The sequence below is a fragment of the Cupressus sempervirens genome, chromosome 9 (genome assembly GCF_028749045.1).
Source record: "Cupressus sempervirens isolate cs-2001-9-10 chromosome 9, ASM2874904v1, whole genome shotgun sequence".
Taxonomy (NCBI): domain Eukaryota; kingdom Viridiplantae; phylum Streptophyta; class Pinopsida; order Cupressales; family Cupressaceae; genus Cupressus; species Cupressus sempervirens.
The window spans coordinates 433,700,326-433,715,943 of NC_143126.1; the positions used below are offsets into that span (position 1 = coordinate 433,700,326).

General features: G+C 31.8%; 1 pseudogene; it reads right to left on the bottom strand.

The window, feature by feature from the left end:
* Positions 1-761: 761 nt before the first annotated feature.
* Positions 762-8,347, bottom strand: LOC149539148 (COP9 signalosome complex subunit 1 pseudogene; annotated as a pseudogene).
* Positions 8,348-15,618: the final 7,271 nt, after the last annotated feature.

Here is a 15,618-nt window from a genome sequence, read left to right on the forward strand (position 1 = left end):
TATATATATATATAGAAGATGATGAAAGCATTGATTACTACTAAGGAAGATCAAAGCAAGACAACTCCATTTATCATGAAGTAACTCATACACATTAGAAATAGAATCATACTTGATGTAAGTTTATAAGGCTCATCTCATCTGAAATATCAACTACATAATTGTAGATTTATTATCCCATTAACATTCTATGAAATAAAGGACATTATATTAGACAATTATTTAATCAATAAAAGCAATATTTATTCACATCTCATTGCATGATCAAGCACATGAATATGGTGCAGGGCACCTAACCTAGGAGGTAGGGGAACAAGTACCTAGGAGGTAGGACACCTACCCACTCCATGGAAGGGTGGATTCAATCAATTTAGGAATTTTTAACAAGGTTTGGTCCATACTTTAGTAAGTTGGCCCATGTTTGGTAATATTTTGTAATAAAGGCACATGTAAGGCCCATTAGCACTTTGGTGTGATTATAAATTGAGTGACTAAAATGGGACCAAAAGGCCTTATAATAGGGTGTTTGAGTCAATATAGGCCTAGAGAAATGATCATGCACTTGTTAAGTTCATTAGACTTACCAATTTGCAAAAAATGCAAAAATTGCCTAAAAGTTGCTGACAACTTTTAAAATGTTGATCGCTAATTACAAAAAGTTGTTTTTTGTTTGTTTCATGGTTGGAAATAGCTATTTGGTTTTTCCAATGGTCATATAGGCCTACAAATATGTCATTTGAGGTCTCAATTGGAGCGAGAGATCAGGTTGTAGCAGATGCTTGGAGAAAATGAATAAAAACCTCTAATTTACTAGTAAAATTGTTGTTATAGTGGGTTGTATGGTTCCATACAATACTTTCATGATTAATCTACAAGTGGATTAGTGGTGGATGTGTGTTCAAAAGGTTTTGGCTTGGATTTGATTCAATTTGCAATTGTGTTTTGTGAGTTATTAGCATTTTTGTCCTGAGAGGTTTGAATAGCCCTATTTTCTAGGGCCTTGTACAAATGTAGCCCTAACTTGCAAATCCACTAGTGGAAATCTCTGAAATTGAGGGATATGCAAGTTAAGGGACCTTTCTACATGATTCCATGAGTTGGAGGTGTGGTGAGCAGGGCAAGTATTTTTCCAAGCTAGCCCTAGGTCAAGCAAGACCATGTGCTTAACTAGTTTTTGCTATTATTGTGGTGACAGTCATGTTTGGAGGCACTTTTGATCTATGTGAGTGATGAAGTTAGATGCATTGAATGTGTTTAGGATTTCCATAAGTGATTGGGGTCTTGGGAACCCACCTAGTCCATCCTTCCTTGAATCCCTAGCCTAACTTGATCAACTAGGCCTAGGTACCAAGTAGCAGTTTGGAGGGTGCTGGAGCAAGATCATCCTAGAAGCTTTTGGGATTCTAGAAAGTGTCTTAAGAGGTGCCTAAAATAGTGGATAAGTCCCTATTCCATAGAGGGATAGTTGGTGAAAATACAAGAAAATAGATTGGAAAGGCTACAAGGATTGTAGGCCTAGAAGTACAAAGGATTGTTGTGGATTTGGTAGATTCCAAACAAACTGAGGATTGTGGTTGGACTAAAGGTCCTAGTTGCTGTCACCATTGCTTGTGTTAGTGAGTGAAGTTTTTGAAGTGGATTGTCCCATTTGGGCTTAGCAGTTGTGTATACTCGGTGTGGGTAAGGCGACTTATACCAAGTCCTAGATCCAAAAATTGGATTGTGAAAGCCTTCTGAAGGCTAGTAGAAGAAGTGGATGCTAGACTCTACATTAGAATATAATTGCAATAATATACTACAAGAGAAGATGATCTTCAATATTACAATATTTCATAACTAAAGATAGCTAATTGAAGTTTGACCTATAACATAACCTTATATATCCAAGCTATGAATGGAATCGAGTTCTTATGGTTTGGAATCATAAAATTGTGAAAAAGTTTAAACGTTGAGTGACTACCAAAGGGGGGTCATTACAATCTACATTGTAAACACATAACACTTAAACACATAACAAAAGAGAGAAAAAGAGGGATTTGTGTACCAGTAGATGGTGCAACAGTCGATGCTTGTAAGTTGCATGTTGTTGACTCAGCAGTCGAAAAGAGATTTTTGGTTGTCCTAGATGGAGGTGACATCGTCATATGATACAATTAATTTGAAGCTGAAGAATAAAATTGTTAGAGCATGCATAAATATAGAACGCGTGGACTAGCATGGACAAGATTGTTAGAGCATTAAAAAAAAAGGATTGTTCGAGCATGTATTGTCAATGATTATGATCATTCCTATATATATTCAGTGGAAAATATAAGTGGGGAATGGAACATGTAATCTACCTGAACCACTTGTAACACCCTCATCATGGGAATGGGGCTCAAAATCACATAAAAAAATTTGTAAAGACAATGTATCCATATTTTAATTAATACCATAAAAGAGCATAACATAAAAACCATTATTGAACTCTTGTTATAATTAAAAAAACATTAATACTTACTTTTAAGGTTTTAGAGGTGTGCAACAATTCAAATCCCCTATCTTTTATTTCCTGAGTATTAGGCTTTATGGTTGCCAAATGTATAATTTCTCTGCCAATTTTCTTTAGCACCTTTTTAATCGAACTGATCGAGTCATTGGTCTCTGCTAAATCAATATAGAAAGGGTCCTCCTCAGGGGGGGGTTGCTGAGGGACTGCAGGTTCCTTTCCCTCCCTCTGACCATTGGCCCTCTATGACAACAATAGTATTAGTATTATCAAAATTACTCCAAAACAATGAACAAAATAACATTAAAAAAATAACATTTTTCTTCTATGTAGTTTGCACAATTACAATGAGTTTTACCTACTCATGTGTAGATGAGCCAGGAACATCGCTAGCATCCTCTTTGGGTGGTTGCTCCATATTGTGCCCCTATGTCAAAGATCAAGTATAAAAATGTTAGCCAAAAATTTATTGACTAAATGGTATGTTGGAATCATTGATTAGAAGTTGGTTTAATAGTATGTACCACCACCATGATAGTAGCCTTGTTTGTATCTATGTGGTTAAAATTGTAATCAATAAGAAGCTCTTCCCCTACAAATATTGATTTTATTGCATAGATGAATACATGATTTCCCTCGCACACCTCAAATATGCAATTGGGTTGCTTTATCGTTGACCTAGGCCATGTACTATTTATAAAACCTGCAATATTCCCTGTTGTTTTATAGACACCTTTATGCCATCCATAGAAAATAGGCCCAAACCATGTAATGATGATGGTGCTATGCGATATATCCTCTCGTTAACACAAAAATCAGTGTTTATTGGAGGAAGTTCCTTGGGTACCCAATATTTCAGTAGATGTTGGTACCTCAAGGGCACCTCGATGTCGCCTTCTGTCTCATCGTCATAAGAACATGACCCCCCTTGAGCAAGGAAAAATTTCATGCGTTTATTGAATTTCCTTCTAGTCCTTTGACCTCTAGTTAATCTCCCTATTCTAGATAAACTACATGTCTCACTTTCCTCTTCTATTCCTATATTTCCCTCACTCGAGGAAGAAACTTCTAACAAATACCTATTCACTGGTACCTGTAAATGTAATGTCCCCCCTTTTGGACATTTCCTTACTCATTCCATATTTGCTAAGTTTTAATAAATGATATGTATATGATACCCCTTTAGTCTATCATTTGCTCTCTTATATATGCTATTACAAGTGAATGGTCATATATGGTTGCAACCCTTCAAATAATTAACTAATTGTTAAGGTTAGGGTTTACTAATGATTATTAGCATATATTTAATAATATACATTAATATATATTATATATGTATAACATTTATTAATTATTTAAACTTACATAGTTGTGGTGTATCCCTTGGGCTTATGGATAATATAAGCCATCTATAAAACATAATAATGTTGTCACCATTATTATCATCCTTTATTTTATATATATATATATATATATATATATATATATATATATATATATATATATAATATTGTATTTATATCAATTCTTGTATCCTTATTATATCGATTAATTAATCAATTTATCATTATTAGTTATTAATATTACATAGATTAAATATATTATAATCTTTTATTATAATATTTATTTATAGATGTAATACGATTACTATCGGGTAGGTATATATTGTATAATTCATTTATTCATTAATGTATATTATTAATAATGTTTATATTTACTATGATTATGAATAATAACTAATATTTATTCATATAGTTTATCAATATTATTTCTTTTGTGAACAATCGATAATAGCATATGAACTATTATTATATTTTATCCAATTATAGGATTCCTTCTTAAAGTATGATATAAGAATAGGGTAATATGGATGTATTAAGATACGTATATACAATGGAATGATATTAATATATTTAATATAATTATGTAGTATTGAAGAATTATTCTAATCAATGAAATGTCGACTTGTTTGATTTCAAATACCAACTCATTTAATATTATATTGGAGGTCGATGAATAATCTATAAATGATGTGATAGATTCACAATCATTCTTACAAGAATACAACTATTAATAATGATGAATCCTTTCTTTAAGCAACAGGCACCTCTCCTTGACAATTATTTTGTCTAATAGCTATTAGTATAATGATCTCTTAATGTTAATTGATTATATATTAGTAGATCATAATATTGTACATTGTTATATTAAATTAGTTAATCAATTCATTACCCTTAGTTATCAATGTGATAATAGTTAGATATACTATCAACTATAGATTTATAATGTAATTATAACATATAACACATATATATATTATATTAGTAATATCATTATTCATATATTTCTTGCTATATTATTTATAATAATATGTAATGCTCAATTATATTATAATGTAGGTGCATTATAAAATTATTATTAGTTTTTGATATCATTTATAATCAAATTACTTATTGTAATTTAATATAATATTTTACATTGTAATTATGCTATAATCTTTTTTTTTTTTTATATTATCAAATATATCACTATTATAATAGATTATAATATTATTATTCTTAATTATTATCGTTGTATAATATGTTACTCGAATATTCATATATCCTTAAATTTGGGCTCATGACAAGTCCGCTCTTCCACAAATTGCTTATCCTCAAGCAATGATTGTTTACACTAAACCTTTATTGTGAATTCAATATACAAGTTATACACTGGAATGAAAGAATACATAAGGTATGCACGTAGTTAATGTCATAATGCATGAAGTAAATATCTGAGTTCTTGTAGACACAAAGCATACACGAAGAAGACACATTAAGGCATGAAGACACGAAGTATACACGATGTAGACACACGATGCATGAAGGCACAAAGCATACATGATGCAAACACATCATACACTCCTTGTTGATTTTCACAATGAAGTAGAGTATGGAATGAAAAATATACTTCACCAATACTCCTTTTGGTCATGGATCCTGCAAACACAAATAATTATTAGTATATAATAGCTTTAAAGAAAGATGAGTCTTGTGATGATTCCTTCCCTTCTTATTATGATCATCTTGAGATGGTAGATTTATGATGCAAAGGGCGCGTGAAACAAGCTACAAGTGGTTCCCTGGAGGATATCCATCATGTGCTCAAATTTACTCTGCCTCTCCCTCCACCCACTCCCTACCTTAGGATATCATAATGTGGTTGGGAAGATTAATCTAATGAACATAATTATTTGACATAGGAATTTTTTCTCTCTCCTTATTACGATCATCTTGATATGGTAGATTGATAGTGCAAAGGGCGCGTGAAACAAGCTACAAGCAGTTCCCTGGAGGATATCCGTCAGGTGCTCGAATATACTCCGCCTCTCCCTCCACCCACTCCCTATCTTAAGAGATCATGATGTGGATGAGAAAATGAATGTTAATCTAATGAATAGGAATCTTTCTCTCTCCTTATTACTATCATCTTGAGATGGTAGATTGATGGTGCAAAGGGCACGTGAAACAAGCTACAAGCAGCTCCTTGGAGGATATCCGTCAGGTGCTCGAATTTACTCCACCTCTCCGTCCACCCACTCCCTATCTTAAGAGATCATGAAGTGGATGAGAAAATAGGCCCCTATGTACCATCTAATCACATGGCTTTCCCTTCTATCATAATTGGTAAAATTCTTTCTTTTTCCATTGTCTATCATTATTAGAATACTAAGATGGTCTTGTTTATGCAAAATCAACTGCACTCTCTATCCCTTAATTCAATATTATATTTCATTCTTCATTTTTCATATATATTTTTCATTTCATTTTTCATATATTCTGATTTCATTTCTTTGTAATTAGAATCATTGATAGACTATTCAATATTCTTCACAATAACAAATGTGTTAGTAATAAGAAAGATACTATCCATTATTTCATAACAATGTATGCACAAAATATATACCTTACCTCATTACCTTTATGTGTTGAAGTGGTGATTATAGGATATTTATCCATTATTTATTCTTAACTACCTTAAAGATCCTTATAGATTCAACCACCTTTGCTGAATAGTTCCCCACTTCCATGTGAATTAAGCGATTGGGAGAATAGGTCGATCATGGAGATGTTTCGAAATACTTTTGCACTAATGATTTTCCCTTGTGTATTTCCCTTTCTTTACGAGCTTTCCTCTAATGAAATTTTAGGCTCTTTTACCTTGGAAGTGTCAAACTCCCGTTGAATCAATATCCCTTTTTTTGCAAGACATACTCAAAAGAAAGATCAAAGCAAGTGCTTGTAGAGAAATACAAGAAATAAGAGAAAGATTTATATCATACTCAGGAATAAATAATTTTGCTCAATAAATAATTCCAATATATATAATAATCTGATTGAAATATATACTTTAATACATATCTTTTCAACATTTTATTTCCTTATAAAATAACTATGATTATGAAATTCTGATTCAAAAATGAATAAGGAAACATTACACACATAATTAATTGAATAATTTATTATTCATCATTTAATGATAATATAATAGTTCTATCGATAATATTAAACATGACTTTCTTATTTATCATTAAGTCTATTATATTCAGGTTCATATAATGTTAAAAATAATAGTCATGATAAATTTCAATAACCCTTATAAAAATATACGTACCTCATGTACTTTACACTTATCAGTCTACTAATTTTATTGCCAGCACAACATGAATGGTCATTGAGAGTTTGATGCACATTTTTCACTTTGGAAAAATCTCAATATTGAATAATTGTAATTGTTTTGAGAACACATTATAACTGGATTTGTATGTTGAATCGAAAGTCTCTCCTTTGATGCCTTCATTATTACTTTTTGGTTCCTTGTAGTAGCATTTTCTCATTGCCGAATTATTGAATTTCCTTCTGAATAACTTCACAGCCTTGAAGTATCAGCAGTAACAGTAAATACTTAACCAAGCCATTGATTATACATTACTCACTTTGGAAGGGTCTAATTTTTTATGCTCATTGTCATTTCTGATCTCACCAACTTCCACAATTGATTGCTTAAGTTTCGATCGATCAAATGATGGGAGTGCATAGAGTGCTCCATATGTGGCAAAATCTTGTGGGGCAATAACCTCTATATAATTATTTCCAAGTTCAAAGCTTGTCTCCACAAACTTGCGAGCAACTAGCTTGTACTTGGAGGCATGGAGATGGGCAAGTCCAGTAGCACATTTGAGCTTTGCAAGGAGGAAACTGTCTTGGATATTAGGGGCTTGTGTCTAAGTCTTCTCAGCCTTGGTTATGTAGTTGGAGACATGCATGAATTGCCCAATCTCGATGTTCACTAGGATCACATTGAGGCACATCTAGATTATATGCTTCGAAGTGGTATAGTAATCACAAGTCCTTATATAGTTCTTAAAAGCTTCTCCCAACATCCCATGTGCATAAAATAAGTCCCCAAAATCATTGTATCCCACCAAAATGCTCTCCTTTATTGGGTTTGTCTTATACGCATTAAGTTCATTCTCGAGCTTTTCCTTGCAGAGTTGAGCACGACGTTCGATGGCATCAATCCAGTTGTGCTCATTGGCGATGCAGAACTGAGAAGAGGGGCCAAACCTAGCCTCAAGCTTGTGCAAAACATCCTTGAACAGTGCCATTTTGTCGCCCTTCTTAGCCTCATGATAAGCCATCCTAGGGTTTCCAACCCCATGCTCTCATTTCCACATATGTCTGCTATCAACCACATTATCTTTGTTCTCCCACGGTAAAGGAAGGTGTATGCCTCCATGTCCATTTGCTCACTACTCATTACACTCCCGCCATTTACAATGCCAATGTCATTCCCTTCAACGTCTTCCTCCCAATCCATTTTTGCTGATGTCGAGGTTGTCTCTCTTTAGAATTCATTATTTGCTTAACTACCCTAAGAGAATGGTCTTTGTAAACTTAAATCCCAAAAATGAGTGCAAAAAAATTTGAACCCATGTGGACATTTGTAATGAACCCTTGCTGATTGCAAGGCATAATCTATAAATTCCACTAAAGTTTGCTTTTGCTCCTATGCCTGTTTAGCCGTGTAGACGTGCCACGAATTTACTTTTTTTTTAATTTACTAACTTCATAGGATGGCAAGATCCAGGCTCTGATACCAATTGTAATGTTCCCCCTTTTGGACATTTCCTTACTCATTCCATATTTGCTAAGTTTTAATAAATGATATGTATATGATACCCCTTTAGTCTATCATTTGCTCTCTTATATATGCTATTACAAGTGAATGGTCATATATGGTTGCTACCCTTCAAATAATTAACTAATTGTTAAGGTTAGGGTTTACTAATGATTATTAGCATATATTTAATAATATACATTAATATATATTATATATATGTATAACATTTATTAATTATTTAAATTTCCATATTTGTAGTGTATCCCTTGGGCTTATGGATAATATAAACCATCTACAAAACATAATAATGTTGTCACCATTATTATCATCCTTTATTATATATATATCAATTCTTGTATCCTTATTATATCAATTAATTAATCAATTTATCATTATTAGTTATTAATATTACATAGATTAAATATATTATAATCTTTTATTATAATATTTATTTATAGATGTAATACAATTACTATCGGGTAGGTATATATTGTATAATTCATTTATTCATTAATGTATATTATTAATAATGTTTATATTTACTATGATTATGAATAATAACTAATATTTATTCATATAGTTTATCAATATTATTTCTTTTGTGAACAATCAATAATAGCATATGAACTATTATTATATTTTATCCAAGTATAGGATTCCTTCTTAAAGTATGATATAAGAATAGGGTAGTATGGATGTATTAAGATACGTATATACAATGGCATGATATTAATATATTTAATATAATTATCTAATATTGAAGAATTATTCTAATCAATGAAATGTCGACTTGTTTGATTTCAAGTACCAACTCATTTAATATTATATTGGAGGTCGATGAATAATCTACAAATGATGTGATAGATTCACAATAATTCTTACAAGAATACACCTATTAATAATGATGAATCCTTTCTTTAAGCAATGGGCACCTCTCCTTGACAATTATTTTGTCTAATAGCTATTAGTATAATGATCTCTTAATGTTAACTGATTATATATTATTAGATCATAATATAGTATATTTTTATATTAAATTAGTTAATCAATTCATTGCCCTTAGTTATCAATGTGATAATAGTTAGATATACTATCAACTATAGATTTATAATGTAATTATAACATATAACACATATATATATATATATATATATATATTATATTAGTAATATCATTATTCATATATTTCTTGCTATATTATTTATAATAATATGTAATGCTCAATTATATTATAATGTAGGTGCATTATAAAATTATTATTAGTGTTTGATATTATTTATAATCAAATTACTTATTGTAATTTAATATAATATTTTACATTGTAATTATGCTATAATCTTATATATTGTTTTATATTATCAAATATATCACTATTATAATGGATTATAATATTATTATTCTTAATTATTATCGTTGTATAATATGTTACTTGAATATTCATATATCCTTAAATTTGGGCTCATGACAGTAAATGGGAGAGATCTTAGAAGACATCAATATTACTATTGATAAGTGTATTAAATAGATTGTCTATAAGGAGTATTGACTTATACCTGTCGATCCATGAGACTGTGCAAGATGCTCCTGAAAGGGGTTCAATTTCCTGCAAATGTAATTCAATTATCATGAGCATAATCACATCCATCATAAGCATCACATAAAAAATTAAAAACATTAAAAGGTACACAATATAACACTTAAATCAAGCTCACATTATAAGCCTACTAGGGAAGTAGGCCTAGTGAAGGGCTAAAACTGGGTTTTTGTATCAGCTGATGAGTTGAGGGCTTAGTCACCTTGGGGACATGCTATTTGAAGTTGTTTGATGTGTGTGGAGGTGGAGGAAACACCTAGTTAAGGTGAAGTCAAGTTTGGATCCTATTGAGGCATTGTGAGCATTTGATAGTTTGTTGATTAGATTGCTTGGATGAATCCATTGGATGGATTAAGGGACATTCATGGGATTATTCCAAAGATGTAGAACCTAAGGTGGCATAAGGATTTGGTGTGCACTCTGATAGGTTATGGAGTTGGCTTGGATCAAGGAGAGGGATCTTATGAAGATGCTTGGTTGGTATTGTGAGAACACTATGGAAGTCCCTCTTGTTATGAATGATTGCAAGTCCACCTAGGGTCTCTGCATCACCTATAGAGGCAGAATTATTAACCAAAAAATTGGGTAAGCACTTATATTATGTTTTCCCTATGAATTTTATTCTAGGTACAACTCCCTTTTATAGATATTTAATGAATTCCCTTTTTCTAAACTAAACACTTACAAATGCTTTTGACCTGAAAGAAAATAAGGCTCAATACATTCACGCATCAATATGTGTTTTAAATAGTTTTATTTAATTAATTTAGATTAATAGTTAATTTAGATTAGCATTATTCTATTTGTAGTTGAAACTTGTAGCTTTTAAATAGATAATGAATAAACTATGTAACGATATAAGACAAATATATTTCTATCAAGAAATGAATATTAAATAGATTAAGGATTGATGGCATACCTCTAAATTTCATCATCATCATCCTTTTCGTCGTCATCATCATCATCATCATCATCATCATCATCATCATCATCATCACCATCCTCATCATCATCATTGTCATCATCATCATCGTTATCCTCGCCATCGTCGTCGTCGTTTTCGTCGTCATTGTCATCATCATCATCATCATCAACATCATCATCATCAACATCAACATCATCTTCATCATCATCATCAGTAGCATCATCATCATCATCTTATTCTTCTTCTTCTTCATGAAAATTTGTGTCAGGAACATCATCTAATAACTCTCGATCGTGATCACCATCTACATCATCTTCTACTTCTTCGGTATCTTCTTCTTCCATCGCATTATACTTTATTGGCCTTCCTCTCGATTCATGTCTAACAAAAAATGACCAACCTAGTTTATGTGAAACCTCTGAGTAAAATACCTTCTCACATTGGCTTGGAAGAACATAGGGTTCATCCCCAATTAGCTCAAATGACCTTGTATTAACCATTGTAAATCCTTTATCATGTTCAATAACAGTTCTATCAGAATCATTTGGACTAAGTCGTAGCCTGTACCATTTGACAACGAAGAGTACTAATTTGAAGGAACTAAAGTCACAGTCAAGTATATCATCGAAAATGCCATAGTATCAATTTTTAGACTCTCGAGGATGTAAGTTGTTTCTAGATGAAATATTAGTCACTTGAAAGACTGCAGTTATTCCTGAATCACAAGTTTTCTTCGTGTCATCAACCAATTTTATGCAAAATTTTTGACCATTATAGAACATAGCCTTGTGGTGTTTAACCTACAATAATATGTGAAACTTGTCAAAATTATTGTATCGTGAGTTGATAAACATATGGGTGATTAATAAATTTATACGTACTTGGAAATCTCTTAAACCACGTGCTAAATCTATTTCCCTTTACGTAATATTGGAATCTCCATTACAATGAGATTCTTTAACCAATGAAGATACACCTTCCCATGTTAATGTGTGACCAGAATGTTGACATTGTTCAATCCATACCGTCATCCACTCAAGATTGTTTGCAATATACAAATGTAGTGCATCCCACTCTCGAGCACCTGTACAAAAAAAAAACACACAAATTACAACCAATTTATTTTGAAGATTAAGAAATAATTTATTACAATAACATCTTATAATTTATTACCTCTCACTTTCCTCAATGTACCTTTCCCCATCAAGTACTCCCCTTCTAATTTTTTAAAAGGCTCGAGATCCCAAATGCAATCTACATGGATATTTGATGCAAACTTAGGAAGATATTCAGTAATGTACACCATAGTCTAGTATACCATATATCCCTCTACCATAGAACCCTCAGGATGTGTTCTTTTTCAAACCAAAGCCTTCAAAAAATTTCAAGTGCCTCTCAACCATCCACATTGACCTAGTGTATACAGGTTCATACAATTCAATCTCCTCAACTAGGTGTATGAGGTAGTGTTCCTATGCATTGAAAGAAGTTGGAGGTAGACACTTTTGCATTTCACACAGTAAATGAGGAATTCTTCTCTTCCAATAGTTTATATCTTCTTTATGGATTTCTTTAGATAACAACCACCTACATTAAGAGATTCAAGTCACAAAAAATATATAGATACGAGACTTTAAAAAATAATATACAATAGATTACATAGCAAGAAAAAAAAATCACGAATATAATAAATATATACAACAAATTAAATAGATATTACTGCTTACCTCATGTATTTTCCAAGATCGTATATCACTTGTTTGATGTTATTGTTGAAGTGCTCTGGGAGAGATAGAGGAAGCACATACTGCAGTAATTATAAATCAATCATTTCATTATTTTTTAACATAACATAACATAACGAACAGTACACGTAGTTTATGAATATATTGTAAATACAGAAGAACATAACTTACCTTGATGAAAGTATGCCAATCATGCATTTTGAACCCTGGCCCAAATTCACTTTTTATTTATATGAGATTGTTTATGTTCGTAGAAAATCCTGTGGGAAATCAAATTTTTCATATGACTTCTTTTATGGCATCACTTTGCTGCTCCATTAATAACCAAAGAAGGGCACTTATATTAATTTGATCTTTGTTGCTATTTGAGTGAATTAAATTCTTCAATGCATGATTGGATTCATGAATGTCATTACAAATTTTGACAATTTTTTCTTTGTCACGCCTTCCATCCAATATTTTCCACAATGTCTCTATTATATTCTTTCCAATATGCATAGTATCAAACAAATGCACAATTTGTAGGTGCTCATAGTAGGGCAACCTACTAAATTGTCCGGGATAGCTTTATAGTCCCTTTGGAATGTTGTCAGTACTGCCTTGATGACCTTCATGATCATCAATTACATAATTAGTAAACAAAAATCACAATAGAAATATATAAATTACAAACATAAACCATTAGGTGGAATGACATTACCTCGATGATTAATTCTATTATATTCCAACTTCCATAGGTGAGGTGTCATTCTTTGTGGCTTTGATGTAGTCTCTTCTTTCCCATTGAAAAGATGTTTTTCTATACTTCAATACTTATGATTCCTGTGGAGGAAGTGTCTACACTCATCAAACACCTACTTTTCTAAACTTTTTGAATGACGAGATTTCATCTTTGGACCACAAACTAGACATGCAAATTTTCCCTTTGTTTGAAGACCTACAAGATAATGATATAATTGGATTATTAAATATGTTGATTTTTATAATTAGAATTATCGTGCACAACTTGAATTCACTATAACATACCACAAAAATGTGTTAGCCCTGGGGCATCATGTATTGTCCATGCAAGTATTGCATGGAATTGAAATTGTCTTTGTCCTATTGGTCTAGATACATCATACATAGTGACACTGTTCCATAACTCCACCAACTCATTGATAAGAGGCTCAATATATACATTCATATCTTTTACTTGATATTTACCTACTTGAATGAATAGTAACATTACATAATTATTGTGACCATTTTACTACAAGATTTGTAAGTACATGTAAATTAATAGCTATCAAATGATAAGATACATTGAACAATCATTGCCAACATAATGTGCTCCCTCTTTATTGACATTCATGGAGGAATGTTATTGTTGATAACAAAAATAGGCCACACCAAGTAAATATATTTCATCTCTCCAAATGGATTGACACCATCCACTGCCAATGAAAGCCTTAGATTACGAGGTTCTTCTTTGAAGTGTTTCCACTTTTTCTCTATGTGCATAAATGCTAAACCATCCGTAGGGATTCGAATAATGTCATCTTGACTTCTAATGCATGCATGATAATCCATAAATTGAGCCAAGCTACTACACCTGAATAATTGTCGCATCCATGGAATAATGGGGATGTAACGAAGAACCTTTTAAGGCACCTTTTTTGTTAGTTGATCTATTCAATATCTACTCGTATGAAATCCAGGGCATTAGGTTGCAAATTTATGTTCTTTACAATATATAATATGATCATTGGGACAAGCATGTATTGCTTCATACTCCATTCCAATATCTTTCATAACAGCAAATAATTCTTGATATGAGCGAGGTAGAATATATGATGGTGGTAACAGAAACTCGCCTATCAATTTACAACAAAAAATATAAGTTGTTAATATAAACAATATTAGTGGTACATTATTCACCATTTTTTAACTATAAAGACATATATGAAATACCTTAACATACGTGACATTGTTATAATGGATAAACCATTCATAACCTTCAAGTTCAACAACAACAATACAATAGAGAGAAGAGTTATTTGGGAGTCTTTGTATAGGGGCTCGTATGCCTTCTCAAGTAGAGGTACATCAAGGCTATCATCATCATCATGATCAAATACGCTTGGACTAAATGTGTCATGGATCAATGTATTTATACCATCATCTTCAATTGTGTTTTTTGGTGCATGATCATCAAGTTCCATGGGATCATTATCTTCACCTTGGATATTTGCACCTCCATGTTCCTCCACTTCAAAAATCATATTCTTCAATTTTTTGTGGTTCATATCATGTACTTCCTTAGGGAGATCAACCTATATAAAATTGATTAACATAAATAAACCATGATCATCAACTCACCATCAAGTGATTTCATATGTATATAAATTGTTAAAATGATATAATGAATAACTTACCAGTGGATGATAGTGATGCCCCCCTTCAATGTGACCATTCTCTCTACAATGTCTCTTAACTATTTTGATTAGCAGTCTTCTACAGTTTAAGCCCTTAAAAATTTTGCAAGGACAATAACATTTTCCATCACCTTTTCTTTTCAAGTTAGACCACAATCTAGCAATTGTCTCCCTATTTTTCTCTTCACTTATATTATCTGACATGATTGTTCTTCGCAGGAAGCAAAAATTGAGCTATGAAAACTTCAATCTACAACTTTCACAAACTAAGAAAAACTGTTGAAAGT